Consider the following 27,205-nt stretch of genomic DNA (forward strand, 5'->3'; position numbering starts at 1 on the left):
CTGTGCAAGTCCGGGAATCTTGGTGCCAGATTCGGCCGGGTTCCCGTTTGGGTTTCCTTTGTACTGGAGGCAGGCAGTGGCCATGCTGTGACCCAGTGCCCCACGAGGCCCCTCCTGCCTGGGGCCACCCCCCTGCATCGTGTCCCACGGCCCCAGGGGACGTCCTGCCATCACCTGGGCCCTTAGCAAAAGCCGCTGCGGTCCCTGCCGTGCTCTGGGTTAAACCCGGACACTGCTGCAGGGCTGCGAGCAGGAGCAGTGCGTGGAGTGGGATGGCTCGGCCTCGGTGCGAGGAGCGGAGGCCGCCAGCCAGGGCAAAGGGAGGCAGATCCTCCTCAGAGGTCACCGCATCCACGCAGAGATAGAAGTGGAGCTAACCTCCTGCTGCCCAGCCGAGCTTCAGCCGTGATGGAGAAAAATCCCCGAGCGGGTGCCTGCCTCTGGCCTGGCAGCGGCCGCAGCGTGGCCACGTCCCGGTGCCACCGGGTTTGCGGGGTCCCTTGGTGGACCACGGAGCCTGCGCAGGGCGGCTGCCACCTCCTGTGGCCGCTCCGGGCTGGGAACTCATCCGCCTGGTGCTGTGCTCTGCTCCCTGTGCTGCCTGCCCCAGCTCCGTGACCCGGGTGGCACGGTGGGGCTGGGCAAATCCGCCGGGGTAGAATCATGTCCAAAAAGCTGCGGAGCTGCAAGCGTGGGCTGGGAACGACACCGGGGCCCCAGCTGCTACTGCCTGGCGCCTGCTGCACGGGGAAATTTGGGCTTGCTGCATCGCAGCCGCTGCCAAGGATGTTCCTGGGAAGTGCCGAGGCCATCAGGGCTGTCCGTCGCGTTCACCCTGCGCTGCCGGGGCGTGGTGTGAGGGCAGCGGGCAGGGGTCTGCACCGCCCCAGTTTTCCTCCCCCAAAACGTTTCCCATGCCAGGCGCAGGCAGGAGGAAGGATGTCACGGAGACCCGCGCAGCTCGGCCACTCGGGGCTTCCTTTGGGTTTGTTTCTGCTTTTGCGGTCACAGCCTGCGCGGCCGCAGACAGGGCGCGCTGGCTCCGGGGCAGGTTTGCTGCTTTGCAGCCGCGGGAGGCGTAGCCCCGTTTGTTTCTGCTGGATGAACTCTCCAGCGCTGTTTGCTGGGGCTTAGGGCTTAAGCAAGGAGCCATAAAAAGGGAGACTAACATCAAAAGAGGAAAGTGGAAGGAGGCCAAGAGGAACGCGGCCAAGTTCTTCTTTCTGTTTCACTCTGTGCGGGAAATCCCCCAAACCAAGGGCTCCGTCACAGCCCCGCGCCAGGCCAGAGAGCCTCGGCCCCACAGCCCTGCTGCCACGGGGCCGGGTGGGCGACAGCATCCCCGGGGAGGGCAGGGACCCCGGGGGGCTCGGGCAGGGGCCCCGTGGGCAGGGACTGGGGAAAGCGCTCGTGTCTGGAACCAGGCGGCACCTCAGGGATGGCTTTTGCCCTCGTGTTTGGTGGGAAGGGAAGGTCGGTGTCTGCTGGGATGTGAGTGCCAGTGGAGGACCCCCACGGCCGGATCCCGGGTGTCTCCACCGAAGGAATGCAGCAGGGTGGGGATGGAGACAGCAGCTACTTTGCAGCGACGAGATTAGCACGTGCAAACACCACGCGGCGCTGCACAAACCTCTTCAAACAGCTGCCCGGTGCCAGGGGAAGGTGCAAGCCCGGCTCCGCGGCACTCACCCCTGCTAAATGGGCTCGGCGTTGCTGCGGGGACTTCCCATGGGCTCCGCTCCGGCCGTGGGGAGCGCAGGGGCAGGAGCCGTGCCCTGGCTCCAGCCACCACCTGCTGCAGCCCTTCCCACGCGGGCTGACCGGCAGAGCTGTGCGCCGGGGCCAGCGGTGTGCTGAAGGGTTCCAGCCACCACCAAGCCACCCAGTGCAGCACGCGGCGAGCCCCATGCCCACAGGAACTCTCCAGGCATCCTCATGAGCCCAGATGTGGGCTCTGCCCATGCAGGGGGCATCACAAAGTGCCTTTGGGGCTGTCCTGGGTGCATTGTCCGTGCTTTGCATGCGGAGGGGCCAAGCAGGGGCCTGGCTGTTCCCCGGTCCTGCAGCAGGACGAGCGGTGCCCCAAGTCCCCATTGGCACGACCGGTCACAGCCCCACTGGTCCCACTGGGCCGCTCCTCTCCCCCGCACCGAATGTGCTTGAAGTTGGGAGCGAAGGCCGACGGTCACGGCGCGAGGCAGAGCCCCAGCCCCGCACCGCGCAGACCCACAGCCCCACAGCGCTGGGAAACCCGGCCCGTGACCGCCCCGGGCCTGGGAGCGGCACTGCGGGAGCCCCTGGGCACCGATGCAGACACCGGGACGCTCTTCCTCCCCAAGGGGTCCAGGCTCTGCTGAAACGGGGAAGCCGTCCCTGGGAAGTCGCCCGCTCCGGCAGGTTCCCAAAGCTCTCCAGCTCTGCTGACGATAAGCATCGTTTAATGGGACGCAGCATGAACTCTGCAGCCGGTGCGAGAAAGCCCATCTGGGGGACAGGGTTGGCTGGGCACAAACCCAGCCCCTCAGCACCGCCCCGCACCGCTCACATCCCGAAGATGCTCGGAGGGGGTGAGAGGCCGAGGCCCCGCACTGAGCTTCTGCATCCGGCCCTGTGCAATGCGTGGACACTGCCGAGCAGAGCTGGGATGGTCGGTGGCCGTCCCCTCCTCCCCACCTCACCGGCCCTGGCACGCTCAGAAATCCCCATTTCCCACCGGCTGCTAAGCGCCAGGCCCCGGCGAGCTTTCGGGCTGCCTCCTGGCAAGGTGCTCAGACCAAGGCGAGCTGCCCGTCCCTTCCGGAGGGCTCTGCCTGCGCTGTCCCCGTGTCTCCGGTTACCCAAACATCCACAGCCGGCACAGCAGCCCACGGTAACTCACCCCCCAGTGCTGCAGGAGGATTTTAGGAAGCTTGGCGAGAGCAGGGAGCTCCCATCGAGCTGGCGGCAGCGGCCCCGGCAGGGCTGGGAGGCTCCTGGCGAAACGTGGAGGGCACGGCCGCCGTCCCCATCCTCGATCCCCGCCAGGCTCGCCCCAGGCCACTGGGGACGGGCACTGTGGCAGCGAGGAGACGCCGGGAGCCTTTCTCCTGCCTCGCCTCCTGCCCTCGGCGGCTCTGCTCACCTCCATCTCCCGTCGGGAACCAGCAGGACCCGCTCCTCCCTCGGCCGGGCAGGTGAGGTTACCGGGGCAGAGCCGTCATTTCGGGCCTGACCTGCTTAAGCGACCGCCCGGAGTCACTCTGATTAGCAGCAGCAGCGCTGCTGGAGCTCACGGCTTGGTCGTGCTACGGGCGGTACGTGCACACACACACACACACCCACACCTCCCAGCTGTGTGCAGATGTCAGCTGGGGCCGGGCCCTGGCTCCCTGCTCTCAGCTGGGCCTCGCGCAGGCTGCGGCGCTGCGGGGACCCTCACGGGCTGGTTCCTGGAGCTGCGACAGCAGCGAGCCCCTGGCCCGGGGGCACCCCTGCTCCAGGGGGATTTCACCCCAAACTCACAGCAGACGAGGTCACGTCTGACACTCGAACCCCTTCTGTGGCATCCCGGATCTGAAGCCTCGAAGGGGGGCCCCAGGTCCAGGAGCTGCAGCAGCAGCTCACACAGGGGGCGGCAGGAGCGGGGCGATCTCTCAAACCGCGCCGCTGTTTGCAGAGCGGACGTGTGTCCGTGGCCTAGGAGACCGCCTCTGCCCGCAGAGCTGGCAGCGGGAGCAGGGACGTTCGGAGCGGGGGGACAAAGCCGCGATTGTTGCTCCCACGTTGTGGACGGGCTTCAAAGCGGCGGGCGGCTGTCGTGTGTGCGGAGGCTGCGTTGGAGCCGGCGAGTCGTGGACGGGCCTCGCGCTGTGGCTGCACGCTGCTCGGCGCTGGGCAGCTCCTGGCAGCTGGGGCCTGGCCCCGCGCACAGAGGTTGGCAGTGCCCGCGGTGGGGACGTGGGAAGGGGCAGCGAGGCGCTGGGGCCCCGCAGAGCTCCAGTGCCCGTGCTGAGATGTGCCGGGACCACGTGCGGCTCTGCCACCACGCACCCCAGCCATCGCCAGACCCCAGTCCGGACGCACCCTGGGCTTAGGTGAGGCATCGAGCCCAGGCTCTCGATCACCTTCTCATCTGTTTCAGTCGCCTCCACGCACCCAGCTCTGCTGTGTTAGCGTTCCTTCTGCCCAACTGAGCCCATTGCCACCAGCCCAGCCTCTGCTCTGGGTCCGGCAGGGACCTGGTGCTGTTCTGAGCACGGCTGGATTTTGAGCATGGCCAGATCTTGAGCATGGCCGAACACAGCAGGGGCTCGACGACTCATGGTTGTACCCGATGATCTTAGAGGTCTCTTCTGACCTAAACGAGTCTATGACTTTGCAGCAACCTGGAGGCCTCACATCCCTGATGCAGGAGCTGGACGCAGAGCCGGGTGCTCTTGGGCTTTTCTTCCCCAGACGGGTGCCCAGGACCCTTCATCAGAAGCGTGCTTGTGCAGAGAGCAGCGAGCCTGGGTTTGAGCCTGGGTTTGAGCCTGGGTTTGAGCCTGGGCTCTGGCCCGGGGCTGCTCTGCAGCAGGGGCAGCGAAGGCGGACGGCGGGAAGCGCTGCCTGCCCCACGCCTTCACGCCCTGGCGCACGTTACCAGGGCTGCAAGAGGAGAGCCTGGAAAAACCAAAAAGCGTTGGGTTAAGAGGGGCTGTTAAAGAGGCTTCCTCCCCCATCTCCGTGGCGACGTGCTCGCATTCGGCTTTCGGCTAGAACAGGAGCTCCTGTGCTTTGCCGAAGGCCTCCGGTGGCAATGCTGGGGGTCGGACACTTGCTTTTCCTCTTGGAGTAGACGTGGAGCCCCCTGCCCAAAAAGCCAGGCGATCTCTCCTCCCTCACCACTCGGCAGCTAAAATAGACGTTTCTTTCTCCAGGCTGCTGTTGCCATTGACAAAAGCACGCGGGCACCCACCCCCTCATAAATAACTCCGTTATTTCCAAACAGAGCTGGTCTTTGCCATAGTTTCCTGCGGGGCCCCGTGCACTCGGGCTGTCTCCGCCGCAGCGAGCGCTGTGCACTCCGGGCCCGGCGGCAGCGCCGGGGCCTGCTTTCAGCTGAGTCACGGTGTCAGGTTGCTCGCAGCATCCACTGCAGGCCATTTTAATCAGCCGGGGATGAGAAGCTGCCCCAGCTCAAAAGAACAAAATACTTTAGCTCCTCGTGGCCCAGCTGCGTACGGGGCCCTTCAGTACGCAGCACCGGCAGGAGCCTGGGGGACACGGAGCCTCCCCGTGTTCTCACCCGGCCATCACCGATGCCTGGGGACCTTCTCCTCTCTCACCGAACTCCCAGCGAGGAGAACGCCAACATCCAAACGGCAGCACTCATCCTCCTGCGTGTTATTTACGTGCCGGACCAACCGGGCAAACCCCGAGCCTGGCTTTCGGCAGGCGTGGGATGCTCAAGGAGGGGACAAGAGACACCGGTATAAAGGCCTGCACCACGACGCGGGCTCCGGCAGCACCCGCGAGGCCTCCCGCCACCCGTCGCTGCTGCGTCGGCTGCGTGCTGCCCCAAACCACCCATCACCGTGCCGCTGGGGAGCGGGGCCCGCCGCGGGCACCCGCAGGGCTGCAGCGCACGGCTGCAGCAGCTGTGCATTTACACGGACATCTCGTGAGGAACCGCTGGTGGCGGCCCTCTCCTGCACATCGTTACACGTACGTGCTTGTATAAAATAGCACTTTTATGCCGTCTCCTTGTTTAGCAATTTTAATTGCTTTAAAATTAATGGCCTGTAGATATTAGAAACAGACGTAATCACTGCTCCCTTCTGCAGGCTGCCTCCGCACAACATCAGGATGCAATTTCTGCCATTTCATTAAGCTCCCCTCAGCTGTCCTGGCAGAGAAGCAGATATTTCTAAGCAAACATTAGTGTTTAAAAATATGCTGATTGTTTTCAGCTAAACGTATTTTCAGCGATAAATAAATGGCAACAATTCAGCCACGCACCCCACTCGTGCACTTTTCGGTTCTGTGCGGCAGGGCGTCGATACGCCAGCCTTTCCTAACAATAGACTTCCTTTTTTTTGAGCTGCTCCTCCAGTTTTGGCCTGATTTTCCTCTCTGAACAAGAGGCTGTCTGTAGTCAACTGCTAGAGCAGAGATTATCTCTCCGTTCTTTGTGCCTGAGCACTCTGGCTGGGAAGCCCCTAGGGATTACCGCGGGATCGCTTGGTAATAAATAGCCGTATTTGTAATATTTGGTTACAAATCGCATCCTAATGCTCTTTAATAACTGGGCATGTTTACCATACAAACACGAAGCTTCGCTTTCACCACAATCTCTCCAAGATTTGTTCCAACCTACCTTTTAACCTAACCCTACGAGGAACCTTGGAAACAGCACTTACATTGACGCTCTTCCGCCGCGCTGCCAAAAGGAGCTGCTGCTGCTCCTTTCCCAGACGAACGCGGCGCATGGGCAGCTCGGTACGCAGCCTTAATCTCGGTACACAGAAAAAATGATATATCCTGCTCCCAGGTTTCCTCCCCGGGCAGCAGCCGGAGCCCAGGTGGCCGGGGTCCCCCCGGGTGCCCCCAGCCCCAGCCCTTCCTCCCAGCACCGCGTGGGATTGGTGGTGCTCACTGCCGGAGCACGGCCCTGCAGGCTTCACCAGACCAGCAGCATTTGTCTCAGTTTCCAAATATGTCAGAAAAGTCTCTTGGGTGACCAGCTGGCCCACTTTAAGTATTCCTTTACTTGCCCAGTGCTTAAATCTCCTCTTCCATGGTTAAGGTTTAAAACGGGTGGGGAAGAGCGATGCCAAGCTGCTGCTGTCCCAGACAAAGAAAAGATGAGTAACCTCTGCTGAAACACACAGTCATTCTTGGAGGAAGTGATTATTTTCTTTAATCAACACAGCAACATTTTATATTCCCATCAATAATCCTGGTCACAGCTTTTTCCCCATTCAAGGGAAATCAGGAGCGCTACAGCCCCTCTGTCCCCTTCCCCCTTGAGCCCATGGCCACGGTCCCATCGCACGGCCCAGTCCAGCAGCTCTCCGGTCAGGCCCTTTGCTTCTCCTCCGCAGCGCCGTATCCCGCTTCACCACCGCGTGCACATTTCCATTTCCTCTCCTGGCTCTGCGCAGCTGACCTGGAGGACTCGGAGCTGCCGCTCAGCGTTTCCACCCCACTGTGGCTGCCGCAGCTGGTGATGGCTCTGCGGGAGGTGGCCCACATCGAGCATCACCACGGGCATCAGCCCACTGGGTGAGCCCCAGGATCCCCACAAGTGCTCCCGGACACGCACATGCATGCCGGACAGAGCAGACTTCGCGCTCGTGGCAGCAGACCCAGCTCCTCCGAGGGCTGCAGGAGCTGCAGCAAGCCCAGGGCACTGGCGCTGCGGGGCTCTGCGTTCCGCCCGCCTTCCCCGTGCCTGCTTTTGCAAGAGACAGGACCTCATTTTGCAACCTCCGAGCTAGTGCCCCCTGTTTAACAAGCCTCTGTTACCAGCCTACATTCATTCATTACTTCTCAGGCTGTTCTTATTCCGTCCCCTTTCTAATAACATTGCATTCTCACCAATGCTTATTTGGGATGACTGTGGGAAGATTTTGAAACCAGATATAGGCTTGGCAAAATATTCATTATGACTGTGGCTCGTCTTCCCAACCAAGAAATTGCATATTCCCCCAGTGCTCCAAATCTGCTCCCATTTGCTGAGACAGCAATTTGACTTTTAAGTCGTTTGGCTCTTCTCAATGGCTCGACATTTTACTTCTCAGGTTTCCTGACGAATTTGTTGCAGTCTAATACTTAATCATGCTCTGGTAGGGTGACAGCTCAAGTTCAGCAAAAATATCGCTCGCATTCAGGTCTGGATTCATTTAATTTGAAAGCAGATGCTTTCCCAAAGCAACGGATTTATCTGGGTACTAATTTTAGGGCAATGTTTGGGCTGGTTACAACCAGCACTATTCTGTCAGCATGTGAAGCTATGTGCAGTGCGTTCCCGACAGTTATGACAAACTGATTATTCCTTGTGCTCTCTTCCAAAGGCTCCATGGCCAAGTAAAGGAGACAATAGGCATCGGAGGCTGTTCTCAGGCAGAGAATTGCTCCATTGACTTTCAAACTGCTTTGGGGCTGACACTGAGAGAAGTCGTGCGTTAACAGAATATGGGAGGGATGTCCACACAGGACACAACTTCAAACGGAGCACTCCCTTTCCCCAACCCTCTCTACAATGAGAGATTCATACAGCTAAAAATAAAAGGTTTTCTGCTGGCTAAAGCGAGCACCACGACGATTTCCAAGTGCTCTGCTAGCAGGAGCTGAACACTGTCCTCACTTCATCCAGTTTCACTTGAGGGTTACATAAACCACAAGCAGTTCACTGCCTGGTGCTTTTGCTAAAATCTTTAAACGGCGATGTAGTAACGATACGGGCCTCTAAGAACTGCACCCAGCAAAGGCTCTGCCTACCAGGAGAACAACACCAGGAGCTTCTTTCAGGGGCTGGGGACGTTCCTCCTTGAAAGGGATGTCCTGAAGGGCACCCCTCAGGGGTGTGCTAACAATGCCTTCAATGCCTCGTGTGCCGTTTGCCTGGGTGCTGCCTGGCCCCAGAGCTTTTCAAGTCCTTCTTGCCTCTTGCCTGGGACTTCCTTATCTCCAATTTCAGGTTTAGTCAATCCTATCTCCAGCCAGCCTGCTACTCACAGGTCTACTCGAATAACTTCAGAACTCGGGCTCTTTGAGGCCTGCGGGGTTTTATATTAAGCAGCAACAGTAGCACATATTTCATTATGTTGTGAAATGACCTTTTGGGATTGTTTTTAATTTTGGAAAGAATTCTTGAGTCATTTCAAACTTCCAAGCCAATAGCTTCATTTTCACATGGCGTCCTTGTGTTCCTAAAGGTTTGCTTGCTGGCATCTGTCACCAACATATTCAACTATGCTCTTAAATTAGTTAATTGCAACACAACTTGCTGATCTGTCTTGACTCTCTTGTAAGCTTTTTAGCTCGTTCTCTGGGATTCATTTCTTCCCAAGCTCTCTCTATCTGTAAGATTCTCCGTTTATTGACTAATGCTGGCACTGAGGACTTTTATTTAAAGAAGTCTTTATCACTTATTTTTTATCTCCTGTTTCTTTATCACTTATTTTGCGGCATTTCATGCCCACAATTTTCCCAGCTGCTGCAAACCTTCCAATAAAGTAACTTGGGAGCAGGTTAGATGAGGGGGGCTTTGGTTCCTTCAGAATTTGGTTTATTCCCTTTAAAGGCAATCTTTGATAGAGATATTACTTCACAGCTAAGTGCTGCTAATAGGGATTCATTTAGTTTATCAAACACTTGAGAACAGTTGAGTTGGGCTACCGGGTTGCCTGGATCCTGGTCTGGTGAACGCTCCCTATATTTCCTATTACGTTCAACTCACAGAGAACATGCCTAAGTGTTCCTTAATTTTCTGCCTGTCAACTGCCATGCTATTTTCTGTGATAATTCCTCTTGACTGCAAAAATTAAACACCAAAAGAATACTTAACTCAGTCCCCATCAACTCGCCTTTGCTGAGCCCTGAATACCCGCCCACTCCCCGCAGGACGCGGTTTACCCCATGACCCTGAAACGCTCGGGGGCTCTCAGCCTTCTTGCTGAACTTAACTTCTGCCAAGGCCAGGCTTTCTACAATCTTCTGTCCTCCCTCTCCCCTCCTTCCTTTTCTGAATTTCACGGCTTGCCAAGATTTTTTTCCATCAGATTATCATTATTTTCCATGCTTTGTATGAATGATTTGGATTTCTATTCCAAGCAACTGGAGTGGATCCCCTCCCCTTGCTTAAAGTCTTGCATTTTTGGAAGATGAATAAGAATTTAAATGGGAACTCTCACCCATAGTAATGAGAGCTGCTGTCATTTCCCCCAGCTCTCATTTCTTTTTACAGTGAGAGCAGAAAAATATGTGGAAAAAAATATATAGCCATTTGTGGCCTCTGAGCATGAGCTTTGGATATTGTCTGGATTTTTTTTTTTTTCCTACTGACGATGATGAAATTTCACAATCAGGTCTCCAGCTCTGTTATGAAGTCCCAAGAGAAGAAAGAGTCTTCTAGAAACTGTGTTTACTTTGTCTCTTCCAGAAACCTTGGGTTTAACAACAACGTAATTAAATTTTTATATGACAGATTGGGTTTCATCCTTCAGCATTCTCAAGCAACTTTTAATTTTAATGTCATCCACCCTCTGTTTTATATATAATGCATGTAGCTCTCTGCTGCGGCCATGTCACGCAGCACGCTGATGTGCTTTCACTTTTCTCCTTTGGGCCAGTTTCTAGCAGTTACGCCCTCACCCCAGCCAGCATATTCCTTCTTTTTTTTCCTACTGCAATTTTGGATGTGAGATAATTCCTCAGAGATCACCTCTCCAACCCCGGCCTCGGGGCTTCGCTGAATTTCTCTGGCTCGTATATTCCACTCTGTTTTGGCAGCCAGGGTTCGGGAGCAGATTCAGAAAACCTCTCCAATTGCAAGCCTGAAAAACCCGTCTCAGTGAGGTAACGCATTTGAATGTTTCGGAAGGTCCATCTTCCGCAGCCCGGTGCTCTGCTGCTGCTGAGCTGGGCAGGCTTTGCTAGGTGGTAGTGGCAAATTGCCGTACTGCCTGCCCAGTACCACGCCTGGGGGGTGCCGAGGGGCTTGCAGGCACCGCCACGAACATGCACGGCTCTCAGGTGATGCTGCAGAGCTGGCCCCTACGCGTATCAGGATCTCTGCCTTCTGCTGTGCTGCATCTGAATAATTCGTGCTTGACACAGGGGCTGTACTGCTACCTCCATTAGCTCACGCTGCAGGGGAGAGAAGCTTTTGATCAAGAAGGGCTGAGCTCTGGCCTTGCTGCTAATGTGACACTGCCTTTAATCCACACTGAGGGCTTGCTTCTAGCCTGAAAAGATGTTTTTCATGCAATTTTCATGTGTGGCTCATATTTAAAACTAAAGCATCTAAATGAAAGCTCCACACCCTTTATTTGCATGTCTGGACTAATGAGTGTGCAAAATGGGACCAGCAGTGGCTGCAAAGCAGTGGATGAGCATCACGCATACGGGCTTTCCATCCCACATGTCCTTCATAGGCTTCATGCAAATGGGCTCGCTGCCCAAATGGAAAATAAACAACAGAAAATGCCCTGGGAATTCTTCAGACAGCCAAAGTGCTCTCAGCCATTTCCATGAACCAAGGGGAATTTCATGGGAGTCAGGCTTCTAAAGCGACTGTGTCATTTCAGAAAGGGAACCTGGGCATTACTGTCGCTGTCCTGACTTCTGCCTACTCTGAAAAAAAATATGAAAAAAGGAACAACAAAATGTTAGAGATTTAAAAGAAAGATGATGAAGTATAATGAAAGTACTGGAACACAGGTGAGTGATGTAGGAGATGCAGGCGAACGGTAAAGCCTTGCCAAAAACAACACCCGTACTGCTGTCACTTCCCACGATAGCAAGGAAGTTGAAGAAGTCAAGAGAGTTCACCAGAAGTAGGGCAGGCAGCCACGGAACAGAGAAGAGCACCCGATGAGAGATTGAGGGATTGGCCACGCTTACCTCAGATAAAAGCAAAGTCAGAAGTTATGTGATGGAAGCAGAGAAAATACTGAATAGCCTGCAGAAGGTGCAGCGGGAGCAGCTTTCCATTTCTTTTTTGTTGTAGCACAAAAACAAAGGAATTAGAAAACAGCACATTCCAAACCATTAATTTGCACATGTGCCATTACACCGGGGAACTTGTTGCCACAAGAAAGCGTTGCCACTGGCTTATTACAGCTCAGAAAGGGAGTGGACCGTTGGGTCCCAAGAAGTCTAGGATAGTCATAATGAGTGGTATGGAAAAGTTATTAAATCCCTTGTCCCAGAGCTTTCGGAGGCCAGCAATGAGAGCGCAGGATGAGGTTCAACGTGAGGAGATCACCCCTACCACAGCCTGGCAAACTGACTGCTCCGTTTCCGCGCGCCTGGCACCACCAGCGACGAGGTGATGTGAAAAGAGGTGTGAGGTCTGGTTGCCTGTCACAGTGCCTTCACTTTGTCCAAGCGACGACAGCACATCTCTCGTAAAAGAGGCACGTCAGTCCTCCAGATACCCGTGTCCTTCACCTCACCACCCCCAGCTCTGCTCCTTCCGGCCTCTAGATGAGTGATGACGACTTTCCCTGCTGATGCTTTCTGTGCCTTATCTTGTACCTGAGCACATGAGGGAGGATGAGAACGGTGAGATTACAACGAACAAGGCCCTGGCCCTGAGGCACTCCTGGTTGGTGAGGGATCTGACTTGCAGAAAGCTTTGTGCAGACCTGCAGGGCCCATGAAGCTGGGCTCTTTGCAGACTTCTTTTTCCCAGAACAGTCGTCTTCTGTCTCATCACACAGCTTTTGTCGGTCCTGGTTACATGCTCCATCTAGTTCGGGCTGGAAGCTCCCTGGGGCCCAGAGACCTCTCACCCCGCCTTGTCCCCAGTGTCCTGTGCTCCAGAAGCAGGAGAGGAATGGCAAAGCACAGTCAAAGTCACCAGGAGTAATTTGTGAGCGGCACAGCAAGGAAGAAACCGTCTGTGGCTTCACCAGGGATAGCTGCACACTGTGGAGAACGTGCTTAAAATCCCCTCTCTCCCCCACTTAGTAGTTTGAGGAGAATAATTTTATTGAAAGGCAAATCCTTTAATCTCCAGACATAAATCAACAAAATGGCAGAACTACTTAGGACAGAGCACATCATATAGGGCATGTACTGTATGTCTTTGCCTTTAAACAAACACGGGCCCTCCAGCTGTTAACCTATTTATAAAAGGTAACTCAAGGCTACACACAGACTCCTGAGGACATTTCCGTTCTGTCATTGCAGCACAAACACAATTTTTCTGCTTCAGGAGAAGTGGGCACGGTTTACAGAGGCCCAGGCTAGAGAGGGGAGCAGCTCGACGCTAAAAGCCCCCTCCGGTGCAGAGGAGAAGGGCTAAGTCCCCAGAAGGCCAGGCTGCCCGGTGCTTTGCAGGGTAATGCTCTGCCTGAAGAACGCTGCGAGTCTCAGCTCCTGCCTCACAACAAGCCCACGTCCCCTGACGTCTGCAGGTTCTCCTCGTCCAGCACGGGAAACCAGGCACTGAGTGGGGGAAGCGGGGAGCGCCCCGTGCCCTGGGTCACCTCCAGCAGGGCTTAGACACAGGCTGGCCACCAGAGCTGCACTTTCTGCCGGTGCTCCTGGACTGCAGAGCCGCAGCAGTGGTTCTCACCCAGCCCCAGCACCGTGCCGCAGCCACCCTCCTCCTCCTCCGCGGCCCCGCGCACCGGGGACGGTGACGGATAGAGCCCAGATCAGGAGACCACGGGGCGTGCCAGCTGCAAGGCAAATCTCATGACCGGTCAGAGAGACTCGACAGGTCGCTGGGACGGCAAGGATCCCCGGCCAAAATTCCATGCCTTCCATTACGCTGGAGTCAGCCTCAATGAGCAAACAGCCCTGTCTGGCTGGCGACTATCTGCCAGTGACCCACAAACGCTTTTGTTGTCGCCGGAGCAGCGTCCTGCCTAGCTCTGACTAGTTAGCTTCTTATTGCATCCTGATTCATGATAGGGAAGTGGATGTGAAACGAAGACTGCGGCATGGGAGTGAAAGTTACCGGCTGGTTTTGTAAGAGTATTCAAATTCTCCAAGGTGCTTTCAGGCATTCACTTTGAAAAGCATACAAACACCTCCTTTTCCTGGAAATGAGAGACTGTTGGGTGCTGCTCTAAGTGTTGCAGTAATTGACTGCTCCACTCAAGCACTTTATAGCTCAAGTCCAACTTTTTTTTTTTTTTTTTAATATAGGTTCAGGTTCACTACTTCCTAACTGCCACTCTGCCTTGCACTCATTTTTGGAAATGACCCCTCCGAAGGCTCTGCTGCCTGTTTGAAATGAGTGAGAGATCAGAGGAATGACAGCGAACCCCTCAGCAGCAAGCAGCTCTGAGAGCAGCATCCCTGCGGAGCCAGGACAAACCCCAGCAGCCTGCCTCGCAAGCACTTCTCATGTCAGGCATTCACCTTTGGCCATCATGTCACTTGCTTTGAGGAGTGAATGACAAACCCTTGAAAAGTGGGCAAGAAAGCTGTACAGTTCTTTCTCTCCAAGACTTTTGCTGTCAGTTCCCTGGAATCAGCAGAGCCAAACCCTGCCACTTTACCAGGCATCCTTAATTTGCCCTGGCTCCCATCAAAGTGGAGATGAATGCGCATTTGCCCGAAATGAGCTCTCGCTTTCCAGCTCTCAGTGCTCCCGAGTGACTCAGGAGATACGAGTCAGGCCTACATGTAGAACAGCCCAGCTTCTGGCCCGCTCCACCTGCCCTGCTGGGCAGAAGTGACTCTTCGGGGAGATGAGCTGGTCCCCTTCCCTTTCCCCCATCCACTTTTACTGTCTGGCCTGATGAAAGGGCTGAGCCATTGCCTGCTAAGCTTCTTTCCCTCTGCCTCCCTCACAAAAATAAAATAATCTCCCTCCCTACTGCAAGGACAGATGCACTCACAGCACCTTGTAGATTTTGGCCACCACGCCAAGAGTAAAGTGGTTCTTGCTGCCCTCTCTTTCAGGCCACATGCAGCTGAGAAAGGACTCTTCAGACTGGAGAGGCAGCTGGAAAAGCAAGTGGAGAAGTAGGTTATATTCTTTTGAGGGATAAACAAATATAAATGAAATGCTCTGAAGTTTTGCATAGGGGAGGCACATAGAAAAGCAACAAATCAAGTCTGTCCTTAAGTTGCTCCCAGAAAGAAACAAGCAGGCTTTCAATTTTAGGCAAAAACCAGGGAGGTTTCATATTAAATAGTGCCCCACAAACTTGCACTGAACTTGGGTAGGTTAATAAAATAGCCATCAGTTTTCTGGGCAAGCTAGGCTTGTAAGTGCAGTATCAACTACGAGAACATGTAAATCAGTTGTTCACCTCGAAACAAGCCCATCTGGGATTTCATCCTGCCTTTACATTGATGGTTTCTGAAGAGTTACAGGAATTTATCTGTGCAGAGGAGAGATGTAGCTTGCATTACATGTCGTTCTTCCTTCTGGTCAGGAAAAAGTTATTCTGCTCATCAGATGTAAGCTAAGCTATCAAACACTCTTCCATCCTGCTTTCAATGCCAACCATAAAAGTACGACTGGCTTCAGCTGAAGCAAGACAGGATCTAAGGATATCAGGAAGCCCAATTCTCAGTGTAAGGAGAAGCTATAGGACAAAAAACCAAAGCAGCTTAAGGTGTCCAAGGAGAAGGTCACGCAAAACAAAGAAGCAGCAGCTGTAGATGGGGATGAGGCAAGCAGAAGAATCCGTTCTCAGCTAGCAATGCATATGAGAGAGCAACGATGGGAGAGAGCTGTCTGGGCAGTGGTGCTACATGCCACAGAAACAGATTTAGTTTGTCTCTGTAGGAGGAGAAAAAGCACTGCTTTGGGGCTGACGGTAGCCCAGTTTACAAATGGACATTTCACAAATTCCATGTGCAATGAAATAGGGATGTTTGGATTATGGAGGGCAGTGGCCTGCTGTACCATATAGTTTAGAATGGACACACCTATCATTAAAAAAAGCAAAGGGCTGCCACCTGCCCTGATTTATGATGGTTAGGTGTGCTTGGCTGGGAATAGGGTGTTATCAAAGCTGTCGCTTGACACAGTAAAGTCTGGAAACTTCTGTCTCCTTAAAACACCAATGGTCCGTCTCTCACGTGACCTGCGTGCATTGAAGTCTAGGCTATGGACTCTGACATTTTCCTTTTGGGGAATAAATTCAGGGCTTGGTGAGCAACCAGAAGTTCTTTCTAGAGCCAAAAGCAGTCAGCCCAGTGGTCAGGTATACTCCCTAGCATGGCACTGATGTAACCCACTACTTTTTGTTGTATTACAGTCTGCTCCAGGGGCATGGGAATTACTGTTCTGCACCAGAACAAGGGTCTACCCTACCTCTGACAGCACCTAGCAGAAAGGCTCCAGAGAACAGAGGTGGATTTACCAAGGAGGAGAGAGGGACCTTTAAGCCTACGTTGATATGAAGTCCTGGATAGGCTGGGACAGCCCTGAAATTCAAACCGTCACCTGGTCCTCCCAAAGCAAGCTATTAAGAAGCTATTTTATCACAGAACTTAAAAATAGCACATGGTACAAGCAGTTGTTATATATATGCCTTTCATCAGGACATGGGATTTCCCCCTATCTTGCCCTTGCAAGCGGGGCCCTGGAAAGCACCCACTTCTCAAGTTTGGCAGGAGGGGGGCGGGCAGAAGCTGCAACCTTACCTGCACATGGATGGGGTGTGCCCCTTCCCACAGCCTGATGCAAAGGGTGTTCCCTCCCGCAAGTGACCAGACCTAAGAGACACACCTATTTTTGGTTTAATTTAGTCACTACACTTTGATTTTCTTATCTAGCAGGCCAGTGTGTCGCATACTCCCATGAGATTCAGTAGCTCCCTCTGGTCAGACGAGTGACACATACACCCCTGGGGCACATGCACAAACTTTGCTGTCAACAGACAGCCCTCCCTCCGCGATGAACTCGCATAATAGGTTGCAATGGTTTAAGCCATGAAGCATGAGCCTGAACATTCCTCCTGCACGGTTGTTGTCACTGCACCAATATTTAATGGTCTCACCTTTCACTTACCTGCTCCCTAAGAAGTTTCAGCCATGTGCACTACAACTACGCCTGCTGTAAAAAGCCTGTTCTTTCATCACGTACCATCCTGCTATCTGTACATTTCATCACTACAACTTGTTCTCCCGTCTTTCTCCTGTCCTGCAGGCAAAGATACCCATATTTCTGGACCAAAAGGGCCATGGTAGAATCTAAGCAAAAGCAGCAGTGATGTCTGTCATGTGGGTTCTTGGGCGGGTGGGTGAATTCTCCACCTGCCCTGGACATTATGGTTTGGAGCAAGAACCTTCCAGCTGCCTCAACACCTCAGACAGTCTCCATGTACATTACACACATTTGGGAAGGAGCTACATTTGGCCGGGGAGATGTCCTCCCGGGAGCACAAATGTGTAAAATGTAAGGACATCCTCTCCCCGGCCAAATGTAGCTCCTTCCCATTTCTATGGGACCTCCTTCATCTTTATTCAGCCTTCACCCACCCTCAAACTTCTCTGTCTGTCAGCAACCTCCTCGGTCCCCAAAGGTGTGATGACAAAGCCTTGATTCCAAGAAGCACGATGCGCCCCTTGTCACTGTGTTTCAGCACTGTGCGTATGGGTTGCTCGCCCCTGCCTGGGGAGGGGACCCGCTCTTACCACCCCCAGAGGTGGCACCGACACCAAAGCAATGGCGCAAAGGTGCCCTCACCCCCGCCAGCACCCAGAGCCTCCCTGCCAGTGCCAGGCAGCCCCGTCTGCCCTCAGCCCCGCGTTCCCTCACCGCGTCCCCTCAGGCCTCTTCCCCAGCCATCCTCGCCTCCACCTCCCCTCACTGCTCCCCCTCAGCAGCCATCGCCCTTCACGGCATCTCCTCAGCCATCGCCCTCCAGCCTCCTGCTTCCCCTCAGCCACATCCCCTCAGCCACGTCCCTCAGCCATGTCCCCTCAGCCCCCTGTCCCCTCAGCCACGTCCCTCAGCCACGTCCCTCAGCCACGTCCTCTCAGCCGTGTCCCCTCAGGTCCCTGTCCCCTCAGCCATGTCCCTCAGGTCCCTGTTCCCTCAGCCACATCCCTCAGCCATGTCCCCTCAACCATATCCCCTCAGCCCCCTGTCCCCTCAGCCATGTCCTTCAGCCATGTCCCGCAGGTCCCTGTCCCCTCAGCCATGTCCCTCAGCCATATCTCCTCAGCCATGTCCCCTCAGCCCCCTGTCCCCTTGCCTGCTGCCCACATCCCTTCCCCTCAGGCTCTCCCCCTCATCCCCAGCTCCTCAAAACCCTTCTGTGCTGCGTTCCTCCTTCCCCATAGCCCCTTCCCCACAGCCCCTTCCCCACAGCCCCCTCCCCTCCCCTCAGCCCCCGCCCCGCCCCACCCAGCGCCATGGCCCCTCCGCGCCGCACCCTACCCCGCTGCCCTGTCACTGCGGCACCGCCTCAGCCCCGCCCGCCCCCCTTCGTCCCGCCCCCGCGCCGCCCGCGCCTCGCGCCGATTGGCTGGCGGCGGGCGCGGCGCCTCGCGATTGGCGGAGCGGCCGAGGGCCCGCCCGCGGCGCCAGCAGGGTAGTGCGCTCGGCGTGAGGCCAGCGCCCGCTCGGCTCCTTGCTGCTCCTCCTCCTCCTCCTCCTCCTGCCCGGCCGGGCCCGCAGGGGACAGCGACCCTCGCCAGGCGGCTCCGTGCCGGCGGCAGCCCCCGCTGAGGGTAAGGGCGGCGGGTGGGGGGCTGCGGAGCCCCCGCTGGGGGCGCCCGGGGAGTGCCCGCCGTGAGGGGCGGCGGCGGTGAGGGGTGGGGGGGGGGGGCTCCGGCCTTGTGTGGGGGGGGGCGGCGGGCGGGGGGCTTGTGAGGGCTGGGGGGGGTTGAGGGGGGCTCTGAGAGGGCTGGGGGGGGGTCTCTGAGGGCTGGGGGGGGTCTCTGAGGGCTGGGGGGGGGGTCTCTGAGGGCTGCCCGCCCGGCCCCGGCCCACAACCGCTCCCCGCGGGCCCCCCCCGGTACCGAGCGGCGGGCGGGGGCCGGCCCCGGCCCTTCCGAGGGGGCTGTGGGGGGGTGTGGGGGGGTGCGGGCACCGCCTTTGTCCCCTCAGGGGAGGTCCTGGGGCCGTCAGCCTGGCACGGGGCGGCTCCTGGGGGGCTCCTGGGGTTCCTGGGGGGCTCCTCTGGCTTCCCCCCCCCCCCCGCGGGCAGGAGGCTGAGCAGGGCGGGGGGGGGGGGTGCGCCCCGCTGGGAGATCCGCGGGCAGCTCCGGGCTGGGCCCTGGGGGTGCCGCCGACAGACACCCACCGCCCCGCATTGGTCTGGCTGGGGGCAGAGTGCGTTGGGGTAACCCCCAATTCTGCCACGGTGGGTGTGAAATGCGCGGTCTGCAAGCGTATCAAAGCTGGCTCTTACTTATTTTTATATATATATACGATAAAATCCTTCATAGGTGTTTGCTGATAAGTCTCGGTTGCTTCCTCTTTTCTTTCTGTCCGCTGATTCCTACACCGGTTTAACAAATAACTTTAAAACATAAGGTAAACGAGTCTTCTTTTTCTTGTGAAGCCGGACTTCTCTATTTAATGAACGGCGTTCTGCCCAGCTTGCAGCTCCAGCAGTGCATCCGAAAGGCTCCTCGAGTAGTGCAGTGGACGTCTAAGCACTTTTCTAACGTTTCAGCTTGTGGGCTAGCAAGCCCTGCGCGGTGCCTCCCTCCGCAGGGCGCTCAGTCTGACGCTGCCGTAGCTGCGTTTTGCAAACTGAAAGGACAGGCCTGCCTGCGCTGGAGTTCTCCAACTGTAAAACTTATTTCCTCTTTGTTAGGCCTTAATTATTCCATCTGGTATTGTATGCTGTACCGGCCTTATATAATGTTCTGCTGTAACTCGATTAACTTTCTCTTTGAGGAAGATAAAAAATAATTCAACAATGTTCAAGGCTGTAATAGCATTATGATAAAGCAGTTTTGCCCAGCCAAGTAGTCACTTAGGCAGGCGGAAAGGGGGGGACTTATGAGAACCGATGAGGCTTCTGACTCTCCTTTTAGTCGCATTTCGGAGGATTCATGGCTTCTTGCCCTCCTCAGATCAGATGAGATGGACTGCTCAATTTTAAAAATAGCTTAATTGACTTTCCGTTGCAGTGGCTGCAACGTGCTCTGTTTTCTTTGTGAAATAATGACACCTTAGCGAGAAATAATTAGCCCAAAGGGAGAATGGTTGATGCTTGTGAATGCGATCGACTCTAAGGCTGAAGGACACGGGTGTTATTAAATCTGTTCTGTGTCTCTGCAGAAATGACACCAGGGAAAGATCAAATAATACAAAGAGGTGTCAGTGACTTGCAGATCGTGGCACTTAAAGCTCAGCCAGAGCCCGGCGTTGCCATTGGCACAGCTCTGTGGGCGCCCAGCGAGTCCTCGGATGGTGTCAGGGGAGGATCCAGTCCCTTGCCTGCAAGGACCGAACGGGAGGCCTGCTGGTGGTGTGCTTACGGCAGGGGGTACTCGCTAAGCGCTTAATATCTGGCTTTATCGGGTAGTTTCTTAAAAGCTGACGACTCTGTCAGTCGGTTCATGTGCTGCTGGCCCGTGATCCTCGGGCTGGCTCCGGGGAGCGTTGAACGCCGCAGCTTGGCGCTGGGAATTGCAGGACCTCCCCATGCGGGTTATCTGGGCAACTTGTTGGAGCACATCTCCAATTTGTCTGCGGGAAGCTTTGAGGGTTACGAGCGGTGTGGTGCTGTGGGCCCGTGCCTCGCTCCCGCCCTTGCCCTCTGCTCTGTCTCAGTGGGTTGTGGGCATCGTAGCGAGTGGAGGAAAGAGACAGGGAGGTGAGTAATCGCAGGGCGAGCTCCCAGAAGCTATTGAAAGCGGCGTGGATTTATTCTGGTATCTGCATACGCCGTGCCTTGTGGTGCTGGGAAGTCCCACGTACAGGTGGCAATGCTGCCTCTCAGGTACTTGGTTCAGAGTGCTCCTTCATCTAACTTCTAAGGATGTTTGCCAGTTAAGTTTAGGCTTTAAATACCAAAGTGAACTTGTCCTGTCGCGGTGTTAAACGCCCTCCACCACCCACCTGCCCCTCAGCAGCGCGAGCACAAGACAGCCTGGTCAGCAGAACCACCATGGAAATAGGAACAACTTTTTGTTTTTCAAAGGAGCGGTAGGTAAGGCTGCGTGGAGGTTGGGGTAGGACTTGATTTCCATTCTTAAGCTTGTTTTATGAAGTCTGATGAATACTCAGTTTAAACAAATAAATTACATATCCCTCTCGAGTCAGTAGAAAGGGCTGACTCAGCCTTAATTTTAGTGAAAGGAGCAGTAATTATAATTGAGGTCCCAACCCCTGTTGTGTTTTAGTGGTTGCCTCTCTTCCCTAGAAATAAATGAATCTGAGCCATTAAAACAAATTTGAGTTCTTGTGGAGTTCAGGACTAGTTTGTACCTATCGCTCGGTGCTTTTCTTGTTCTTGTCTGCTATTCTTCAGCTCACCTGCTGTTTAATAAACTCTCTATTCATTATCTTCAGCTAATAACTGCTCCTTAAATTGCATTTGTCTCCACATACACTGATGTGCAGACTTCCAAATTCTGATATATGCCAAACCTATGACTAAGGGAAACCACTGGTCAGACAGGGTATGAATCTGTGAAGATGAATTCGAGCTACTTGCAATTCAAATGAAAGTGGTGGCTACTTAAAAGACAAATAGAGTATAGTTGTACCGTGTTCTAGTCCGAAAAATCCCAAATAATTTATCTTGCCAGTCTCGACGGAGATTGAAGATAAAACCCAGGTCTCCTCCTCGGAAACTTAAGAGCTTGAGGCATGTTACTCATCGTGTTGTTGCCAGTCTGATTGTAGACAGTGAAAATATATTTTGTGTGTGTGCTTCTGGAGTTTCAAATGCAAACTGGAAGAAGCTGATACTGCTCTGAAAGGCAGAGTTATTTCCTGTAGCTTCGTGTTTATACTTCCTGTCCCAGCTAAAATAGATGAATCTCTTACTTAGTCAAATGCCTGTGTGTATGGCTTCCTCCTGTCTTAACAGTGCTATCAAACTCATTTTCTTTTTCGTATCTCCTCGGAGGCAGGTTAGATCATACTCAAATGTAGACCAGAGAAACGCCAGGCTCTGCGATTACAGCCTGCAGGGCGGTGGCAGAGCAGCCTGGGTCTGAGCTGTCGTCGCTGCTGTCCCCTGCTGCAGAGTTCATCTGCCGGAGGGAAGGGTGTAAATGTACTTTGGATCAGCTCCTTGAGGGGGTGGCATAAAAGCCAGGCTGCCAAAGTGCAGCCCGTGTGAATTAGGTGTGCAGGTGGGCTCGTCCAGCTCGCCCTCCTGTCCCCAGCCGTGGCCTTCTGCAGCCTCCTACATCTCAGAAGCCAATTTCATGACTTGGTGTTTTGCACATGTAAAAGAATTTCTCGTGGGATGGAAAGGTCAGCGAAATCAGTTGCTGTGGATGTTATGCGATTTTTAACTCGCTAACAATACAAGCGCAATGCTTCTGGCTCACACTGGTGCTCTGTGTTGTTCACGGGGAGGCTCCTTGATACAGTTTGAAGCTATAAATGTTCCAAATTATTTCAGAGTGTTGTGATATTCAAGCTGTGCTGGAATTCTAAACCCAAAGGACTATGGACAGTCACCAGTGTGGTGCTGGAGCAGTATTTAAGCTCTAAAAAAAAATAATAAAATAAAAATCAGAGTGTGCAGGGTTTGTTGGGGAGGGCAGGTCTGTTCCCAAACAAGTTTAGTCTCAGGCGTGTACGACAGCGCCTGGGATGCCTGTGTTGTCCAAACAGCTGCTGATAGCAGCGTCTGCAGTTGTTGCCCTGCAAAACACAGGAGGCACGTGGTGCTGGGAGGTGGAGGTGGTGCTGGGGGGTGCAGGTCTGCTACCTAAATGCAGAGGGGACGCGTATGTGAGCGATGGCGCGGTGAAGCTCCAAAGTACGCGTCCTTCCCTTGGAACTTCTGCTGGCGGGTGGGAGGCCAGTGGGTTACTTGCCTGAGGGAACAGGGAGGGAAGGGCCCGACTTCTTCCCTGCCTACCCAAGCACCTCGCTGTTTAAAAAAAAAAAAAAAGCATATTTCTTGTTGCTTCTTTCATCCTTGTCTGGCTCCTCTCGGAGTTTTTTCCCCCAGAGTGGCAGCCACTGAATTAGGAGCCCTCGTAAGAGGTGGCAAGATGCTAACTCCAAAGGAAAGCTAGCCGTGTCCTTGTGACTTGGACAAAACTAGCAAAAAAAAAAATCAGTTTTAGCTGCGTGATTGAGGCCCGTTTGTGCAGTGCAGCAGGCCTTGTCCCGGCTTCGTGTGCGAAGGTGAGGCTTCCAGCCTCGCGGAGCAGCGACGTGCTTCTGGGGAGAAACGTCGGCACAAACAGGTCCGGAGTCTGTGCAGCCTGCCCCAGCTGACTGCGTTGGCATGGGGGAAGATTCGCTGTGTGGGAGGAATTAAGGCTGAGCATTAGGTGCATCCCCGCACCCTGGGTGACGTGCCACACATGGTGTAGCTGGAGATTAACGTGGGCTGAGCAGGTCCCTCGTGCAGTTCTGGCTATCAGGCTGCTCCTGTGCAGCTGCAGGAAGCTTCCAGGAGAAGTATGCAGTTAATCACATCCATTAGCATGATTGAGATCCTGATTAGGCTGTGTCACCAACTCCGATTCTCCGCCCACGCTCTGCCCCTTTTGTCTGGAGTCTTCGTGAGGGATGGGGAACAATGCAGGGCCAAACCCGAGGGATGGTCGCTGCGCGCTGAAATCCCTCCGGTTGTTCTGGGCCTCCTTGTGCCAGGTAACTCTAGTAAGCCGTACAGCTGCTGGCTGGTCAGTCGTAAAAGCAGCCTCTGGTGGATAGAGGATCCCCCGCAACGCTGCCAGGAATCCAGCTCAACACGAAGTAGGCTTGTCTTGCTCGTCAGTCGAGTGCTCGCAGCTTGCAAATGTTTGGTACCGGGTGAGCGCTAGCACGTTGCCGTAACGCCTCCGTCCGCGCCGGGTGCTGGGGCGGCGCCTCCCTCCTGCTGGCTCTGCCCCGGCCTAGGCAGGGCCAGCGTGGGGCAGCAGGGTCACGCAGGGCTGCGGTTGTGCAGCCTTCGACTGAAATTAAGGCTCGGTGGGCTGCGTGCGGGTAGTCCTTGTCAAAAGCCGCTCAGCCTAGGTACAGCTGAAACGTGCCGAAAAAAAAGAGGTAATTTTGTAAGCTCCGTTGTGCAGAAACTCCCTTCTTAAAACGTTAGCTGTTGGGAAGATACTGTACGTACTGAAGCTGTTTCTTTTTGAAAAAGCAAGCTTCTTTCAGAGCATTAGGTCATACGTTTCCACCGCATTCCGCCTGGGAGTGAGTCATTGTTCCTTCGGTAAAATTGCATTGGGGCTACATCATCCTGGAAAGCCGCTTCTCAGCCCAGCGCAGGGTGTTGACGCTTGCTTTAGACAAAGTAAAAGTGGGGGAGCTTTTATCAGATGAATTTCAAAGTGTGCTTACGTACTCCTGTTAGGACTCCTGAAGCCCTAGAATAGGGGATCAATTCAGACCCGGCAGTGACAGTCGTGGTGCTGGGGACCCCCTGCCCACGGGGTTCTGAACCCCCACCCGATGCCTGCAGCGCGCCCTACGTGCAGCCGAGCTGGGGTTTGTGACGTGCTTCAAATGCTCCTGGGGGAAGCAGGCGCGTGCTCTCGCTTCTTGTCACTCTCCTTGTCCCTTTCCTTCCCTTCCCCCAGCCCGCCACTTGCGCGCTCGCTGCGGGAGGTCCGTCTGTAGCTCCGTGCCGTGGGCGCCCCGGCCGTTTGTCCTTCCAGCGGCGTGCCGCCGGGGTTTGTTCCCATATCGTGGTGCCTGTTCTGTAGCGGGACCGCTCTGAGGCTGCAGCTTTCTGTCGGGCTCTCTGCGGCGCTGTAACCGTGCGTGCTGTGAAGTGGGTTACGGCCAGGTGGGATTTCTCGAACTATTTTTAGGAGGCCCGTAACTCAGTTAAAGGGGAGGCAGAAGGAACTGGCGGAGAAGGGGATGCGGGCAGGCACCGACCTGGCTCTGTGCCGCGGGAAGCAGGTGGAGGAGCGCTGCCGGCGGCGTGGCTGCGAGCCCTGCGGAGGTAAGGCCTGGGGAGGAGTGGGGCAAAGCGTCCAAAACCACGGATGTGTTCCGTCGGAAAGCCTACAGAAAGCGTTTGTACGTGTGAGTGATTGTTAGCCCTGCTTGTAGCAGGGCTGCGTGCTCCACTCCTGCCTGTAACGTCGTTACTGTCTGCAGCGCAGTTCTTCTGGGTGGGGCGAGATGTCTTAGCGACAAGCGCCCAGATCTCGAGTTGGGGTTGTTGCCATTGATGGGGGTTTTCCTCTCATCCATTTCCGGGCTTCTTCCCGTTTCACCTTGGGTGTTCTCCTGTCAGTCTCCTGGCTCCGCAGCAGCTGGTTCTCTACGGCAGTTGTGTTGGGCGTGGTGCTTGTTTTGAAGATGCTCCTGCATCTATCTGCACCGGTCTTAGGGGATCTCAGAGCAGGCGTCCTGCTGCCCATGGATACCTAATTAATCACAGAGTCACAGAACTGCAGGGGTTGGAAGGGACCCCCAGAGCTCCTCGGGTCCAACCCCCTGCCAAAGCAGGTTCCCTAGAGCAGGCTGCCCAGGGAGGCGTCCAGACGGGCCTTGAATATCTCCAGGGAATGAGACCCCACAACCTCCCTGGGCAGCCTGTCCCAGTGCTCCCTCACCGGGAAGAAGTTCTTTTGCATATTTTACTACTTAATAGTAAAAGTAATTGGAGACGTCAAAACTGTGGAGGAGCAGAGACAAAAATCCCCAAGCCAGCTGCAGCAGAGGCTTCGAATTGGATGCTGCAGACATAAGAGGTAAAGAATGAGACAAAGAACTGAGTCACAGGCTTTTCCTTCCCTCTGACTCTTGTGGTGGCAGCAGATGGTTTCTTGTTTTCGTCATGAAATGAAAGCAGTTAGAAAAAGGGTTCTAGATGTTAAGAGATGATTTGGACTTCGAACTTAGCAGGAGCTGTGGATTTTAAAGTGATGCATATATGCAGCGGTAACTTAAATGTATTTAAGGATGCAATAGAAAGTCACGAGATGAGCTATTGATGCACAGCTTCAGAAGCGTTACTCTGATAATAAAAGAAAAACTTTAGCATATGTGACGTTATCCCTGAGAAAGCAGAGAAAAACCTCCGAAGAGCAGGGTGGGATGTGAGAGGAAACCTTTAAAACGGCTCTGAGGCCCTGGAGGAGACGTCGGGTCAGCGGTGCAGTTGGTGCTTGCAGCCTGTGCCCCTGCTGAGGCCGCAGGATGGTTCCACCTCCGCCAGCAGTGCCAGAAGCTTCCAGCCGGACGGGGCGGCAGGACGTCGTCACCTCGCGTCTGAGGCTGGTAGCCCTTAGGTGGCCTGGGGGTGACACGTCCTCACGCGTGGCACCCGTGTCTCGGGGGACTGCTGGGACACCGCCACGATGGGAGCCCTGCGTAGGGGGCGGTGGGCGGCTCAAATGCAAACGGGTTACGTAAAATGGAGCTTATATATAAAGCAGCACACGTCATCGTCGGTGTTACTTTTTTCAGGCTAGCTTTATGCGTAAAGCACACGTATTGTTTTTTCTTAGGCTGTGCTTCCATCCATTTAAGCGGTTACAAGATGAAAGTTAAGGGATATCTCTCTTGTCTTCCGAGGAGCGGATTTTTTTTTTTAAACCGGTCTTCTGAGTAAAACGTACTTTTTTTGTTATGCATTGGGATTTGGGCAGAGCATGTAGGGCAATAGGATCAAGTGTCACATTGGGGATTACATATTTGTCCCAGGGTGACCCTCTTAGTAGCTTGCATTGGTGTAATTGGTGAATGACTGCCTGGATTTATAGGGATGTATATCTGCATTAGCACTGCCTTGATGTAACCCTGGCTTATTTGCTTTTGGTCCAACCTACTTTCAGCTTGGGAATTCTCTTTTAAGGAGGGCTTCTATAACATGCCTGAAACTGACATTTGCAGGTTTAATTTCCACTTAAATATAATGGTTGTTTTGCTACCAGTAATGATTATTTATCTGAATACAGCGTATGGCGTTGCCTGGCTGCTGCAAGCCGAATGTGTCCAGTAAGCTGTACGCTTATTTGAGAACCGAGGCTTTAATGCAGGAGGTGGCAATGAGGGTTTTAAAAAAAAATTGGTCAGCTGTTCTCTTGCTTGCATCAGTGGTCATTGTTGTCATCTTAAAACTATACCAACTCTTTAACTCATGATGTTATTTTGATGTACTGCGTTCTTTTACTGGCAGCTTCTGGGAGATTTCCTTCTCCGATAAAAACGTGAACCCCGTGAAGGTGGGAAACGATTCCAAGCTGAGGTTGCCAGCTCGCCAAGCGGCCACGAGTGGCTGGTACCGCCCAAAGGCCATGCCGATGGGCACGGCCACGTGTGTGTGTGTGCAGGCAGCTCCCAGGGGCTTCCTCCACATCTGACCCGAGCCCTCGCTGGAGAGGGACCTTCCCTAGGGTTTGTGTTCGTTCAGTCCACTGTTCCCTTGTGCTGGCGGTGTGCTAGAACCGTGCTCAGGTAGGGGGGCACGCGGGG

At 54.6% G+C, this 27,205-nt stretch overlaps 1 protein-coding gene and 1 long non-coding RNA gene across 28 annotated transcripts in view; one reads left to right on the top strand and one right to left on the bottom strand.

Annotated features, from left to right (window-relative positions):
- Positions 1-2,119: 2,119 nt before the first annotated feature.
- Positions 2,120-17,611, bottom strand: LOC308190286. Of its 3 annotated transcripts, none has more exons than XR_013947041.1 (3): positions 17,146-17,611; positions 14,964-15,035; positions 2,120-14,653 (listed from the first exon to the last, which is right to left on the bottom strand). It is a non-coding gene; the product is annotated as an uncharacterized lncRNA (long non-coding RNA). The 3 variants fall into 3 exon arrangements; XR_013947042.1 differs by having other exon boundaries at positions 16,676-17,611; XR_013947043.1 differs by having other exon boundaries at positions 2,120-12,225; positions 12,336-15,035; positions 16,676-17,611.
- A 573-nt stretch (positions 17,612-18,184) lies between these two features.
- The window catches only part of MAP4 (microtubule associated protein 4), a 156,907-nt gene continuing 147,886 nt past the window's right edge, over positions 18,185-27,205 (top strand). For 10 of the 25 annotated variants that reach the window (XM_080581398.1, XM_080581400.1, XM_080581407.1 and 7 more), the window contains exon 1: positions 18,185-18,342. The gene's annotated coding sequence lies outside the window, so the exon portion shown is untranslated. Of the gene's footprint in view, positions 18,343-19,178; positions 24,723-27,205 lie in introns of those variants that run through there. The other 15 variants (XM_080581411.1, XM_080581414.1, XM_080581413.1 and 12 more) reach the window with 3 other exon arrangements.

The sequence above is a fragment of the Anser brachyrhynchus genome (genome assembly GCF_964034855.1).
Source record: "Anser brachyrhynchus genome assembly, chromosome: 2".
NCBI lineage: Eukaryota > Metazoa > Chordata > Aves > Anseriformes > Anatidae > Anser > Anser brachyrhynchus.